Genomic DNA, 15,453 nt, shown 5'->3' on the forward strand with positions numbered 1-15,453 from the left:
GTTGTGCCAAATGCAGCTAGAAGCAAGACCTGAAAGTGGCAAAAGTTTTCCAAGTACTTTGTATTACAGAACAATATTTCAGAGTATTTATGGAATACAGCATTCAACAAAGTAAATGTACACCGAATGGAATCTTATGGAAAAAATGACCAAGCATGTAAAGAAGCAGAAGAATGTGACCCGTCATGAAGAGGAAAATATATCAGTTGCAACTCACCAGAACTGACACAGGTGATAGAATTAGTAGAAAAACACATTAAACTGATCATTTTAATTGTGTTTCAGATGTTCAAGATGCCAGAGGAAATATTAAACATGATAAGTGGAGAAATGGGAGATATAAAAGAAAATTGAGCTCTTAAAGGTGAAAGTTACAATTTCTGAAATAAAAGTCACATCAGATTGAATTAACAAACAAGACCCTTCCCCCCCCCCCAAAAAAAAAAAAAGATTATTGAGGTTTGAAGGTTTAGCAACGAGACTTATGCAAAATGAAACACAAAAGAGAAAAAAGAATCAAAAAGTAAACAGAGCTTCAGTAAGCCATGGACAACTTGCAGTGGTGTAAGATCCATGTATTGGCAGTTACCACAGGAGAGGGACAGGGAAATAAATGAAGAAATAATAACTTCTAAAATTCCAAATATGGTGAAAACCATGCACTAGCAGATCCATGGAGTTTAATAAACTACAAGAAACACAAAGAAAGTGCTCTGGCACAACCAGAGCAGCATTTAATCTGGGGCTTTTTTGCCCCACTACTGAGGCAAGACCTTTCTGATTACATTGCTCAATGCCCCATGGATTATGAGGTTTTTCAACCTGGCTGATTATCGTCACTAGGTATTATTTAATTTCCTGAGACCCATCAAAATCAAACTGCTCAAGACCAGTAACAAAGGAAAAAGTCAGACAAGGAAAAAAGACATACATTACCCACAGAAGAAGGAAGATAAGAATAACAGCAAATTTATCATCAGAGACAGTGAAAACAATGGAAGAACATCTTTAAACTTAGTTACTAAAAGAAAAAAATGTTAGCTTGTAATTTGATACAATGATATACTTTTATATCAAATAAAAATATCTTTAAAAAATGAAGATGAAATATAGAAGTTTTCAGACTTCCCCAATATGAAAGAATTAGTCACAAGCAGGTTCACTAATCTTCTCTTTTGCAATGACTAATTGGCTGTTAATCCCTTTCAGTGCATTTTTCCATTTCATACATTGTAGTTTCCATCCTTGAAGTTTTATTTGGGTCTCTTTTGTATCATCCATTTTTCTATTTAGATATTTGAAAACACTGGTTGCAGTCATAATAACTATTTTAATGTCCTTGTCTGCTAAATCAAACATCTGCATCAATTCTGTGTCATTTTCCGAAAAAAAAAAAATTTCTCTTGTTGTAGATCAGGTTTTCCTGTGTTTTTGCATGGTGATTTTTATTGCATGCTAAACATTGTGAATTTTACCTTGTTAGATGCTGGATTTTTATTATTATTATTATTTCTCTAAATATTCCTGGGCTTTGTTTTGGGATAGGGTTAAGTTACTTGGCAACAATTTGATCCTTATAGGGATTGTTTTTAAGACATGTTAAAAGAGACATGAGTAGTATTTAGTCTAGGACTAATTCTTCTAGACACCGATGGTGACTTTCTGAGTGCTCTACCCAGTGGGCCATGGATTATGAGGTTTTCTACTGAAACTCTGGCTATCTTAGTTTCCCTGGGCCCTGAGCTGTGTCTACTCAGCAGATGTCTTTTAAGGTTTTCCTAGATTTACTTTCCCAAACCTGTAAGCCTGGGCAATCACTCCTAAGTCTCACCATGTCTTTCCCTTATCTCTCAGGGATCACTCTCCTCTGGGGCCTCATACTCAGCATCATGAAAACCATCACACTGTGTATTTTGTCCAGTTTCTTGGTTTTAAGCAGAAAGGTAAATGGTCCCTATTATTCCCTCTTGGTTAAAAGCAGAAGTTCTAAAGCATTTACATTTAATTTAATTGTTGAGGTGATTTGCTTTATATCTGTCATGTTGCTATTATTTTCTGTTTGACTGTTATTTTTTGCCTTCATTTATATTAATTTTTCTGGGCTGGGGATGTGGCTCAAGCGGTAGCATGCTCGCCTGGCATGTGTGAGGCAGGGGTTCAATCCTCAGCACCACATACAAACAAAGATGTTGTGTCCGCCAAAAACTGAAAAATAAATATTAAAAAATTCTCTCTCTCTCTCGCTCTCTCTCTAAAGAAATTATATTAATTATTCCTTTGCAATTTATTTTTAACCTATTATTAGTTCTTTAATTATACCCCTTAATTTTTTCAGCAATACAGATCTTTATCTTATATTCATCTTAGAATTGTATTATACCAGTTCATTTACAGCATAAGAAACTTAGAATATACTTATACTCTCTTCCTCCAATCTTTTAAAAAATTTTGTTATTATATTTTACTTTAATATATTTTACAAAGTGCATGCTAAATTTGTTTTTTTTTATTATTTTATTGTTGGTTATTCAAAACATTACATAGTTCTTAATATACCATATTTCACAGATTGATTCGAGTGTGTTATGAACTCCCATTTTTACCCCGTATACAGATTGCTGTGTCACATCAGTTACATTTCCATTGATTTACAAATTGCCTTTCTAGTGACTGATGTATTCTGCTGTCTATCCCATTCTCCACTGTCCCCTCACCCCTCCCCTCCCCTCCCCTCCCCTTCTCTCTCTCCATCCCCTCTACTATAAATCGTTTCTTCCACTTCTATAATTTTCCTCCTACTCCTCCTTTCCTCTTATATGTAATTGTGTATAACCCTGAGGCTCACCTTCCAATTCCATGCAATTTCCCTTAACTCTCACTTTCCCTCCCGCCTATCATCCCTGTTTAATGTTATTCTTCTTCTCCAGCTCTTCCTCTCTACCCTGTCCTTGGTTACTCCCCTTATATCAAAGCAGACATTTGACATTTGTTTTTTAAGGATTGGCTAGCTTCACTTAGCATAATCTGCTCTAATGCCATCCATTTCCCTCCAAATTCTATGATTTTGTCATTTCTTATTGCAGAGTAATACTCCATTGTGTATAAATGCCACATTTTTTTAATCCATTCATCTATTGAAGGGCTTCTAGGTTGGTTCCACAATCTTGCTATCGTGAATTGTGCTGCTATGAACATCCATATAGCAGTGTCCCTGTAGCATGCTCTTGTTAGGTCTTTAGGGAATAGACCGAGTAGGGGAATAGCTGGGTCAAATGGTGGTTCCATTCCCAGCTTTCCAAGGAATCTCCATACTGCTTTCCAAATTGGCTGCACCATTTTGCAGTCCCACCAACAATGAACAAGTGTACCCATTTCCCCGCATCCTCGCCAGCACTTGTTGTTGTTGGACTTCTTAATGGCTGCCAATCTTACTGGAGTGAGATGGTATCTTAGGGTGGTTTTGATTTGCATTTCTCTGACTGCTAGCGATGTTGAGCATTTTTTCATGTACTTGTTGATTGATTGTATGTCCTCCTCTGAGAAGTGTCTGTTCAGGTCCTTGGCCCATTTGTTGATTGGGTTATTTGTTATCTTATTATCTAATTTTTTGAGTTCTTTGTATACTCTGGATATTAGGGCTCTATCTGAAGTGTGTGGGGTAAAGATTTGTTCCCAGGATGTAGGCTCCCTGTTTATCTCTCTTATTGTTTCTTTTGTTGAGAGAAAACTTTTTAGTTTGAGTAAGTCCCATTTGTTGATTCTGGTTGTTAACTCTTGTGCTATGGGTGTCCTATTGAGGAATTTGGGGCCTGACCCCACAGTATGTAGATCATAGCCGACTTTTTCTTCTATCAGACGCCGTGTCTCTGATTTAATACCGAGCTCCTTGATCCATTTTGAGTTAACTTTTGTGCACGGCGAGAGAAAGGGATTCAGTTTCATTTTGATGCAAATGGATTTCCAGTTTTCCCAGCACCATTTGTTGAAGATGCTATCCTTCCTCCATTGCATGCTTTTAGCCCCTTTATCAAATATAAGATAGTTGTAGTTTTGCGGATTGGTTACTGTGTCTTCTATTCTGTACCATTGGTCCACCCGCCTGTTTTGGTACCAGTACCATGCTGTTTTTGTTACTATTGCTCTGTAGTATAGTTTGAAGTCTGGTATCGCTATACCGCCTGATTCACACTTCCTGCTTAGCATTGTTTTTGCTATTCTGGGTCTTTTATTATTCCATATGACTAAATTTGTTTTTTAGTCACATAATTCAGAATAAGTAGAATACTGTGTTTAATATTTAGCTTTTATGTACTATGTCTTAATATTTTGCTTTTATGTGCTTTTCTATTCCTTGATTATATTCAAGTTTCTATTTGGTATCATACTCCTTTTACATGAAAAACTTAAATTTGAACATTTCTTATAAAACAGTTCTACCAAAAATTAATTTTCTGAAATTTGGTTTGTCTGAAGAAGTCATTATCGTGCCTTTATTTGTAGGAGTTATTTAAATGGTGTTTAATTTATTCTAGTTATATTCTGGATGGACAATGTCCCCCCACTGCCCCCCTCCCCAGCATCCAGTACCTTCTTCTCTCCTGTGCCAGCAAGGTGACTATCTTGGGTTTCCCTCCCTGTCCTAAGTTTTTGAGGTTCATGAAGAAGAGCTTGCCAGTGAGCACAAATTCTCCTGTGTCTGGGGCCCTCAGTTACTCTAAACTGACATGCTGGTCTGCCCTCAGCCTCTAGGATTTGTTGACAGATTAGCTCACTTCACTCTCCTCACTTATTTGGTGGCCCTGTCTTTCTCCCATGCCCTGCCAGAGGAGACACATTGCATGTGTCCAACCCAGCCTTTGAGGGCACTGTCCCTCCTTGCAGTTAGCCTTGTGACCTCAGCTCTCCCAGGGGCTCCACAAAATGTAGAATTTTGTAATGTATCCAGTTTTCCTCATTTTTTAGGGTGGGAACAACATTCTTTCCAACTTTCTTCACCCTGAGAGGAGGACTGTATTTTCTTAACACTGGATTCTTTTTTTCTCAATGACTGGAAGAGACTAGGTTTCCCATTTTACATGCAGGAAAAACTAAGCTCTCTGAGAAGTTATTTTCCTTGACTGTGATTAGGTGATGAAGCTGGGCTCCTAAGGATCTGTGAGGCCTTCACTGGGATATAGGAGGGGAAGACAGAGACTTGGGGTGGGGTGAGGATCACAAGAATTCACACCTCTCTCAGAGTACTAACTGCAGAAACCACCAAGAACAAAGAGCCTGCCTGGGAGGTTTTTAAAGACATCACTAATCAGGAATTGCCGCAGACAGGGTGGGGAAGGACAATTGCAGGATGACTGAGGAGATCATCCACACAACTCCAGGGCTTTTAGGATCAAGGATGGCTACTAGCTGCCTTCCCTACCTACACAGCTGTGTGTGCCCAGCACTTCCTGGACCTGCTTTACCCCGCCATCTGCAATGCACACACCCTGAGCTCGTAGCCATTCTCTGAACATATGCCTCTCTCTCCTGCGTTGGATGACTTTCTTTGAGGTATTTTCTCAATGAAGTTGCTCTGCCCTACTCTCACAAGGCTACCCTCTCTGGAAAGTTCTGCCTTCCCAAAGCTAAGGATGGAGGAAAAATTGTGTGTGTGTGTGTGTGTGTGTGTGTGTGGTGTGTGCATGTGTGCACTCATTTGTGTGCATTATGTGTATGAAGTGAAAGAATTGGAGAGGTGTGAGTAGCAGGGTTAGAGGTCACTCAAAGGAGAGGGGAGCCAAACACAACTGAAGTGCTAATTTTACTGCAAGGTTAGAGCAGCCCTTGAGAGAGGCATCTCATCCATCAGCACTGATGTTTCAGGTAAGATGCAAGTGTCTCGCTATCAGCCAGACAGAATTATCACAGCAGGGAAAGAGTGACAACACACACGGGGATAACATTTGGCAAAGTATTTGCCCAGGTGTGCTCTTTTGAGCCTCATCACTCTCCTATGAAATGGACCAAGCAAGGTTGGGCTCAAAGGAGTGTCATATCTTGTCTCTGTGTGTATGCTGTAGACAAGAACTTGAATTCAGGTGTTCTGAATGCAAATCTGGTGCTCTTCTCATTGCCTCAGAATGCATCTGATGTACAGGGGAGGAATGTTCTTAGGAGACAGCTGTGTGAAGGGGAGCATGACAAGGGGCCAGGCTGCAGAGACAGAGGACAAGGGCAGGGAGGGCGTGTTTGGTATAAAAGCAGGGAAACCACTTAGGAAGTGATAGCAATAAAGGAAACGATGGTTATCAGGCAATGAGAAGAGATCAGATTTGGGATAGAAAGTGGAGCTAACAGAGGTGCTGATGGGCAGAATTATCTGCCCATAGAGATGTGTGTGTGAAAGAAAAAGGATGACTCTAGGAAATTTGGCTTGAGCAACTAGCAGGACTAATTTGTCCTCTGCTTCAGTGAAGAAGACTTTGAGAGGAGCCAGTTTGGGAAGGGTTGAGATTCTTGTTCATTTTGGTTCTTAGGCTTGACACCCAAAAGGAACCACCATGTAGACAGATGCATGAGTCCCCAATGCAGGGTAGAGGGAGAGATTGCAACTAAAAATGGGTAGGTCAGGTAGAAAAGTATTTTAGGAACTATATATTTTCCCATTTACATCTAATTTTAGGGAGTGCACAGAAGGCTCTCAGAAATGAGGGGCAGGGCTGTGAACTCTGTTTTTCACATCAGGCTCTATTTGGTGACTCCCCTACTTTGGGTTCATTTCTTTTTTCACAAAGAAGGGGTTGGACAAGATTATCTAAGGTCAGACATAGTATAGTTCTGTGGGAATCTCATGAAGATTTAGATACACTTTGAAGAAGAGGCAACACATCAAACTAGCAATAACTACTGTGAATTTGTTAATCAGTTGTCCCACATGGGAAAGCATGGGGAAGACCCTGAGAGTTAGAAGTCACAAGGGTAAAGTGGGGTGGATGAGGGCCTATCTGGAAGGATGTGGGACATACTCTTCTGAATGGAAGAGGGCAAAAAATGGGTTTCCCAGGACTGCTCTGAGAAGCAGCTTCCCAGCCTGGCTCTGTGAGAGTTTGGTCATCCCAGATGTCGAGCTAATTAATTTATCAGCTCAAAGCTAAGAGCTCTATATTCCTAAGAGAATTTACTGCCTTCTTAATGGGAGCTATATCCCAACATGGATGTCCATCACATCCAAAATTTCAGGATTCAGTATAGGCTTGCATTTCTGTGACTAATTGAGGAAAGTAGCTCTTTGGCCAGAAACCCAGCAATCTGGCTGGAAGCCCCTTAGACAGTAACCATAATATGGTTACCTTTGTCTATCAACTTGATTGGGCTAAGAGATGCCCAGATAGCTAGTAAGACATTATTTCTGTTTTTATTTTCCTTTGAGAGTATTTCCAGAAAATATTAGCTTTTGAATCAGTAGTCTGAATAAAGTTCACCCTCATCCAAATCCTTGAGAGCATCAATTGAACAAAAAGGAAGAGGAAGGCCAAATTCTCTCTCTCTTTTTTAGCTGAGGCATCCATCTCCTGCCCTTGGACATTAGAGGTATTGTCATTTTAGCCTTCAGATTCCAGAATTTAACCCCTACCCATTCCCATCCATCTGCCTTTTTCCATTCCTTCTTCTCTATCCCACTTACCAACATTTTCCCCCAGAACTCAGGCCTTCAGATTTAGTTTGAAGCACATCTCTGGCTTTTCTGCTTCTCCAGTATGCACATAGTGCATGACAGGACTTTCTTAACTTCTGTATTTACAGGAAGAAATTCTCATAATAAATCTCTTAAACCTCTATGTATATATCATTGATTCTGTTTTTTCTCTGAGAACCTTGAGCAATTCAGTTTTCCAATGAGGTATCAACTTCATTTGGCCAAGAAAGAAAGAAAAGAATGCCACTAGAATTTCAAATTGTCAAAAGGGAACACCTAAAGAATAACTAAATGGGATCCAACATGGCGGCCGGCGAGGAGGCAGCACTTTCAGTATCTCCACATTAACAGGATCAGAAAGACCGATTAAAACAGCTACATTCTACCTACTGAGGAACTTCTAGCAAAATTCCGCTGAAAGGAGACCTGCCGGGAATTAGTAAGTTTATTAGAGGTGACAGTTTGTCCCAGACAAGTGAATCTTGGCGGGCCACTCGGGCACAGAGCTCCAATCCCATGGCCACCGCCCGCCCGGCTCTGCAAGCGGCCCCGGCGGCCCGGCGCAGCGCGGTGAGAAGGGTCCCAGCCCGGCCCGGCAGATGGCCCCCACCATCCCGGCTCTCCTGGCGGCCCCGCTCACTCTGCCAACGGCCACCCCGCCCGCCCGGCTCTGCGAACGGCCGCGCCCACCCGGCAAATGGCCCCCCGCCCTCCTGGCTCTGCTGGTGGCCCGCCCGCACGGCAAACGGACCCCCGCCCACCTGGCTCTGCGAACGGCCCCGCCCACCCGGCAAATGGCTCCCTCCCCCAGACAACGTGAAGGGAATCTAACCAAGCCTTTATGAAATAGCGAACTGGGAAATAAAACCAGAGATTGTGTCAGACCAGAGACAAGCCAGTTCCACCCCTCCCTTCGGACACTCCGGCAAGGAGCCAGGGGCCCGCCATAGCAGAGAGGGGAAGTCACCAACGTTCGGCCAAAGAGATTCCTTCCCAGCGGAATCTACTTTAGCAGGTGTATGACTCCCACCCACATCAGATACAAACAACCTGGAAACTTCAAAATCTCTCCGTGGGCGTGACCGTAAGGGCCAAAGGACTCTCGACCCCCAACTCCCCCTACTGCCAGTGACGAGGGCGTGACTGTAGGGGCAGAGGGAAGCAGAGAAGACTCCCCACCCCCAAATCCCCCAACCACGAACTGAGAGGGTGTGACGGTAGGGGCGGAGGGAAACAGAGGACACTCCAGACCACGAACTCCTCCTACCGCCAGCGGAGTGGTCGAGATTGTAGGGGCTGAGGGAAGCAGAGGGGATCCTCGACACCCAACTCCCATTACCACCAGCGGCGACACCAATGGTCTTAGCTGACAGATTCCGAAGGTGTGCCCACCAAAGGGGTCCGGAAAAATTAAACAATTGACTCCCAGACCACAGCTCCACAGCACTGGGCCTTAGATGAATGACAGAGAGAGTGCTCAGTCATTAGGGAAATAGAGCACTCGGTAGGGCTGAAAGTGTAACCAAATCCTTGGGGAACCGCCTCCGGTGAGCAGGACCTGGCTGGCTGGCAGGAGGAAGGGGAGGAGGGGCTGTAGAAGTGAAACGGCTCTGGACCAACAGGATTGAGAGACTCCCAGGAGCCGCCTTACAGGGATTGCTGTTGACACATTGAGGGCAAAACTCAGCCTGGAGGGCACAGCTTTGCCTACGGGAAGAGAAGAAAATAGATCTCTAAGACATAATTTTATTTCTTATTTTATTTTTTCTCTCCCTTTTTTCCTCTTTCTCTCCCCTTCCAAGTTTTATTGTTCTTTCCATTCTCCTCTATGCTAACTATCTCCCTCTCCTTCTTTCTTTTCAAGAGCACCTTCCTTCCCCTTCCCCCCAACTTTCATCCCAAGCATTACGTCCTCCATTTCGTGTAACTGTCTAAATGCAAATAGGTGAATGTTTCGAGGCTGTCTATAGTGCTCCTAAATACCTAGCTACTACCAACACCCTGTTCCAATCGATGGTTAGTATCCCCCTTCAGTAGAGAAATCTTCTAAAGTAGCCAAGACATACTAACCCTTATACCTTCATAGCACATAACCTAAAGTCCTAAGAACAAACAACAAATCACTATATGCATACAAAATCTGGAAGCCCTTTATAAATTGAATGAATCAGCTCTAAAGTACAATAAAGCCCAACATCTATAGGCATAATCTCCCACCACAAAGGAGAGACAACAGAGATAAGCAAAGCCAAAACAAATGTATAGGAGAAAGCAGTTACAAAGCAGTCAAACAGAGCTGGAAAGTAACATGAACAACATGAAAAAACAAGGGAAAAAGGATTACAAACAATGCAGGACAACTTAAATCTACAGGAGGACCTAGAAGCATCAGAAACATGGACAGGGAAAGAAATCAAGGCATACCTAACTCAGATGGAACGGAATTTTAGAGAAGACGTGAGACAGCAAGTCCAAGAATTGAAAGTATATTTTGAAAACGAACTAAACAAACAAATTCAAACTGCAAAGAATGAGCTTTACCAGGAGATAGAGATCTTAAAAAAAACCAAACAGTAATTTTAGCAATGCAAGAAACCATAAACCAGATTAAAAACACTAACGAGAATATTACAAATAGACTAGATCAAGTAGAAGTCAGAACATCAGATAATGAAGACAAAGTTTATCAACTTGAAAAGAATATAGCCAACACTGAAAAGATGCTTAAATCTCACGAGCAATCTATCCAAGAGATATGGGATCTCATCAAAAAAACAAATTTGAGAGTCATTGGAATAGAAGAAGGCATAGAGGTTCAAACCAAAGGAATGGACAACCTATTAAATGAAATAATCCTAGAAAACTTCCCAGAGATGAAAGATGGAATGGATTGCCAAATCCTGGAAGCCTACAGGACCCCAAACATCCAAAACCATAATAGACCAACTCCAAGACAAATAATTATGAAGATAGCCAACATACAGAACAAGGAGAGAATATTAAAAGCTACGAGGGAAAGGAGGCAGATTACATTCAGGGGTAAACCAATTAGGTTAATGGCTGATTTTTCATCACAGACTTTGAAAGCGAGAAGATCCTGGAACAACGTATTTCAAATGCTGAAAAATAATGGATTCCAACCAAGAATACTGTATCCAGCAAAATTAAGCTTCAGATTTGACAATGAAATTAAAATCTTTCATGATAAACAAAAGCTAAAAGAATTCGCAGCCAGAAAACCAGCACTGCAAAGCATTTTGGGCAAAATTCTACAAGAAGAGGAATGGAAAAATAGTGCCCAAAACCAACAGCGGGAGGTATCTCAGTAAAGGGGGAGGAAAACAACAAAAAAGTAAAAAGTAGCCAAACTAAAATAAATAAATAAATAAACATGACTGGAAGTACAAATCATATTTCAATTGTAACCTTAAATGTTAATGGACTAAACTCACCAATCAAGAGACACAGGCTAGTAACCTGGATCAAAAAAAAACAAATCCAACAATATGCTGTCTTCAGGAGACTCATATGATAGGAAAAGACATACACAGGCTGAAGGTGAAAGGTTGGGAAAAATCATACCACTCACATGGCCCTCAGAAGCAAGCAGGAGTGGCCATACTCATATCGAATAAAATCAACTTCAAACCTAAGTTAATCAAAAGGGATAAAGAAGGACACCATATCCTGTTAAAAGGAACTATCCACCAACAAGACATAACAATTATCAATTTATATGCACCAAATAATGGTGCGGCAACGTTCATAAAACAAACTCTCCTCAAGTTCAAGAGTCAAATAGACCACAACACAATAATTATGGGTGACTTCAACACACCGCTCTCACCATTAGACAGATCCTCCAGACAAAAGCTGAATAAAGAAATGACACAATCAATAACCTAGACTTAACCGACATATATAGAATATATCAAGCATCATCAAGTGGATACACGTTCTTCTCAGCAGCACATGGATCTTACTCAAAGATAGATCATATATTATGCCATAAGGCAACTCTTAGTAAATATAAAGGTGTGGAGATAATACCATGCACCATATCTGATCATAATGGAATGAAACTGGAAATCAATGATAAAAGAAGGAAGGAAAAATCCTGCATCACATGGAAAATAAACAATATTTTACTGAATGATCAATGGGTTACAGAAGACATAAAGGAGGAAATAAAAAATTCTTAGAGATAAATGACAATTCAGACACAACATACCGGAATCTATGGGACACAATGAAAGCAGTTTTAAGAGGGAAATTCATTTCCTGGAGTTCATTCCTCAAAAAAAGTAAAAACCAACAAATAAACGAGCTCACACTACATCTCAAAACCCTAGGAAAGGAAGAGCAAAACAACAGCAAATATAGCAGAAGACAAGAAATAATTAAAATCAGAGCAGAAATCAACAAAATAAAAACAAAAAAAACATTGAAAAAATTGATAAAACTAAAAGTTGGTTCTTTGAAAAAATAAATATGATCGACGGACTCTTAGCCATGCTAATGAAGAGAAGAAGAGAGAAAACTCAAATTACTAACATACGGGATGAAAACGGCAATATCACAACAGACACTACAGAAATACAGAAGATAATTAGAAAGTATTTTGAAACCCTATATTCTAATAAAATGGAAGACAGTGAAGACATCGATAAATTTCTTAAGTCATATGAGCTGCCCAGAATGAGTCAGGAAGACACACACAATTTAAACAGACCAATAACAAAGGAAGAAATAGAAGAAGCCATCAAAAGACTACCAACCAAGAAAAGCCCTGGACCGGATGGGTATACAGCGGAGTTTTACAAAACCTTCAAAGAAGAAGTAATACCAATGCTTTTCAAGCTATTTCAAGAAATAGAAAAAGAAGGAGCTCTTCCAAATTCATTCTATGAGGCCAACATCACCCTGATCCCGAAACCAGACAAAGACACTTCAAAGAAAGAAAACTACAGACCAATATCTCTAATGAACATAGATGCAAAAATTCTCAATAAAATCCTGGCAAATCGAATACAAAAGCATATCAAAAAAATTGTGCACCATGATCAAGTAGGATTCATCCCTGGGATGCAAGGTTGGTTCAATATACGGAAATCAACAAATATTATTCACCACATCAATAGACTTAAAGATAAGAACCATATGATCTTCTCGATAGATGCTGAAAAAGCATTCGACAAAGTACAGCATCCTTTTATGTTCAAAACACTAGAAAAACTGGGGATAACAGGAACTTACCTCAACATTGTAAAAGCTATCTATGCAAAGCCTCAGGCTAGCATCATTCTAAATGGAGAAAAACTGAAGGCATTCCTGCTAAAATCAAGACAGGGATGCCCTCTCTCACCACTTCTATTTAATTTAGTCCTTGAAATACTAGCCAGAGCAATTAGACAGACAAAAGAAATTAAAGGCATAAAAATAGGAAAAGAAGAACTTAAAATATCACTATTTGCAGACGATATGATCCTATACCTAGAAGACCCAAAAGGGTCTACAAAGAAACTACTAGAACTAATAAATGAGTTCAGCAAAGTGGCAGGATATAAAATCAACACGCACAAATCAAAGGCATTCCTGTATATCAGCGACAAATCTTCTGAACTGGAAATGAGGAAAACCACCCCATTCACAATATCCTCAAAAAAACATAAAATACTTGGGAATCAACCTAACAAAAGAGGTGAAAGATTTACATAATGAAAACTACAGAACCCTAAAGAGAGAGATAGAAGATCTTAGAAGATGGAATAATGTACCCTGTTTATGGATAGGCAGAACCAACATCATCAAAATGGCGATATTACCCAAAGTTCTCTACAGGTTCAATGCAATGCCAATCAAAATCCCAACGGCATTTCTTGTAGAAATAGATAAAGGTATCATGAAATTCATATGGAAAAACAAGAGACCCAGAGTAGCAAAAGCAATTCTAAGCAGGAAGTGTGAATCGGGAGGTATAGCGATACCAGATTTCAAACTGTACTACAGAGCAATAGTAACAAAACCAGCATGGTACTGGTACCAAAACAGGCAGATGGACCAATGGTACAGAATAGAGTACACAGAGACCAATCCACAAAATTACAACTTTTTTATATTTGATAAAGGCGCTAAAAGCATGCAATGGAGAAAGGATAGCATCTTCAACAAATGGTGCTGGGAAAACTGGAAATCCATATGCAACAAAATGAAGCTGAACCCCTTTCTCTCACCATGCACAAAAGTTAATTCAAAATGGATCAAGGAGCTAGATATCAAATCAGAGACACGGCGTCTAATAGAAGAAAAAGTTGGCTATGATCTACATACTGTGGGGTCGGGCTCCAAATTCCTTAATAGGATGCCCATAGCCCAAGAGTTAAATACAAGAATAAGCAAATGGGACTTACTTAAACTAAAAAGTTTTTTCTCAGCAAGAGAAACAATAAGAGAGGTAAATAGGGAACCTACATCCTGGGAACAAATTTTTACACCTCACACTTCAGATAGAGCCCTAATATCCAGAATATACAAAGAACTCAAAAAATTAAACAATAAGATAACAAATAACCCAATCAACAAATGGGCCAAGGACCTGAACAGACACTTCTCAGAGGAGGACATACAATCAATCAACAAGTACATGAAAAAATGCTCACCATCTCTAGCAGTCAGAGAAATGCAAATCAAAACCACCCTAAGATACCATCTCACTCCAGTAAGATTGGCAGCCATTATGAAGTCAAGCAACAATAAGTGCTGGCGAGGATGTGGGGAAAAGGGTACACTTGTACATTGCTGGTGGGACTGCAAATTGGTGCAGCCAATATGGAAAGCAGTATGGAGATTCCTAGGAAAGCTGGGAATGGAACCACCATTTGACCCAGCTATCGCCCTTCTTGGTCTATTCCCTGAAGACCTTAAAAGAGCATACTATAGGGATACTGCCACATCAGTGATCATAGCAGCACAATTCACAATAGCTAGACTTTGGAATCAACCTTGTTGCCCTTCAATAGATGAATGGATTAAAAAACTGTGGCATTTATACACAATGGAGTATTACGCAGCACTAAAAAATGACAAAATCATGGATTTTGCAGGGAAATGGATGGCATTAGAGCAGATTATGCTAAGTGAAGCTAGCCAATCCTTAAAAAACAAATGCCAAATGTATTATTTGATATAAATAGAGCAACTAAGATCAGAACAGGGAAGAAGAGCATGAGGAAAAGATTAAAATTAAACAGAGACGAGTGGTGGGAGAGAAAGGGAGAGAGAAGGGAAACTGTATGGAAATGGAAGGAGACCCTCATTGTTACACAAAATTACATATAAGAGTTTGTGAGGGGAAAGGGGGAAAAAAACAAGGGAGAGAATTGAATAACAGCAGATGGGGTAGAGAGGGAAAATGAGAGGGAAGGGGAGGGGGGATAGTAGGGGATAGGAAAGGTAGCAGAATGCAACAGTCATTGATATGGTATTATGTAAAAATGTGGATGTGTAACTGATGTGATTCTGCAACTTGTATTTGGGGTAAAAAATGGGAGTTCATAACCCACTTGAATCAAATGTATGGAAGATGATATGTCATGAGCTTTGTAATGTTTTGAACAACGAATAAAAAAAAGAATAACTAAATGCAGGCAAATCAAATTAAACAAGAATCTAAAGCAAGCCTTGGATACAGGGCACGCTGGGATTTCAGTAAAAAATGGTTAAGAATTATACCCAATAGGTTGCTCACTGTGAGTTACACAAGAAATAGGTGATACCCAAAA

This window comes from Spermophilus citellus (assembly GCF_964194105.1).
Source record: "Spermophilus citellus genome assembly, chromosome: 9".
In the NCBI taxonomy this organism is placed as follows: domain Eukaryota; kingdom Metazoa; phylum Chordata; class Mammalia; order Rodentia; family Sciuridae; genus Spermophilus; species Spermophilus citellus.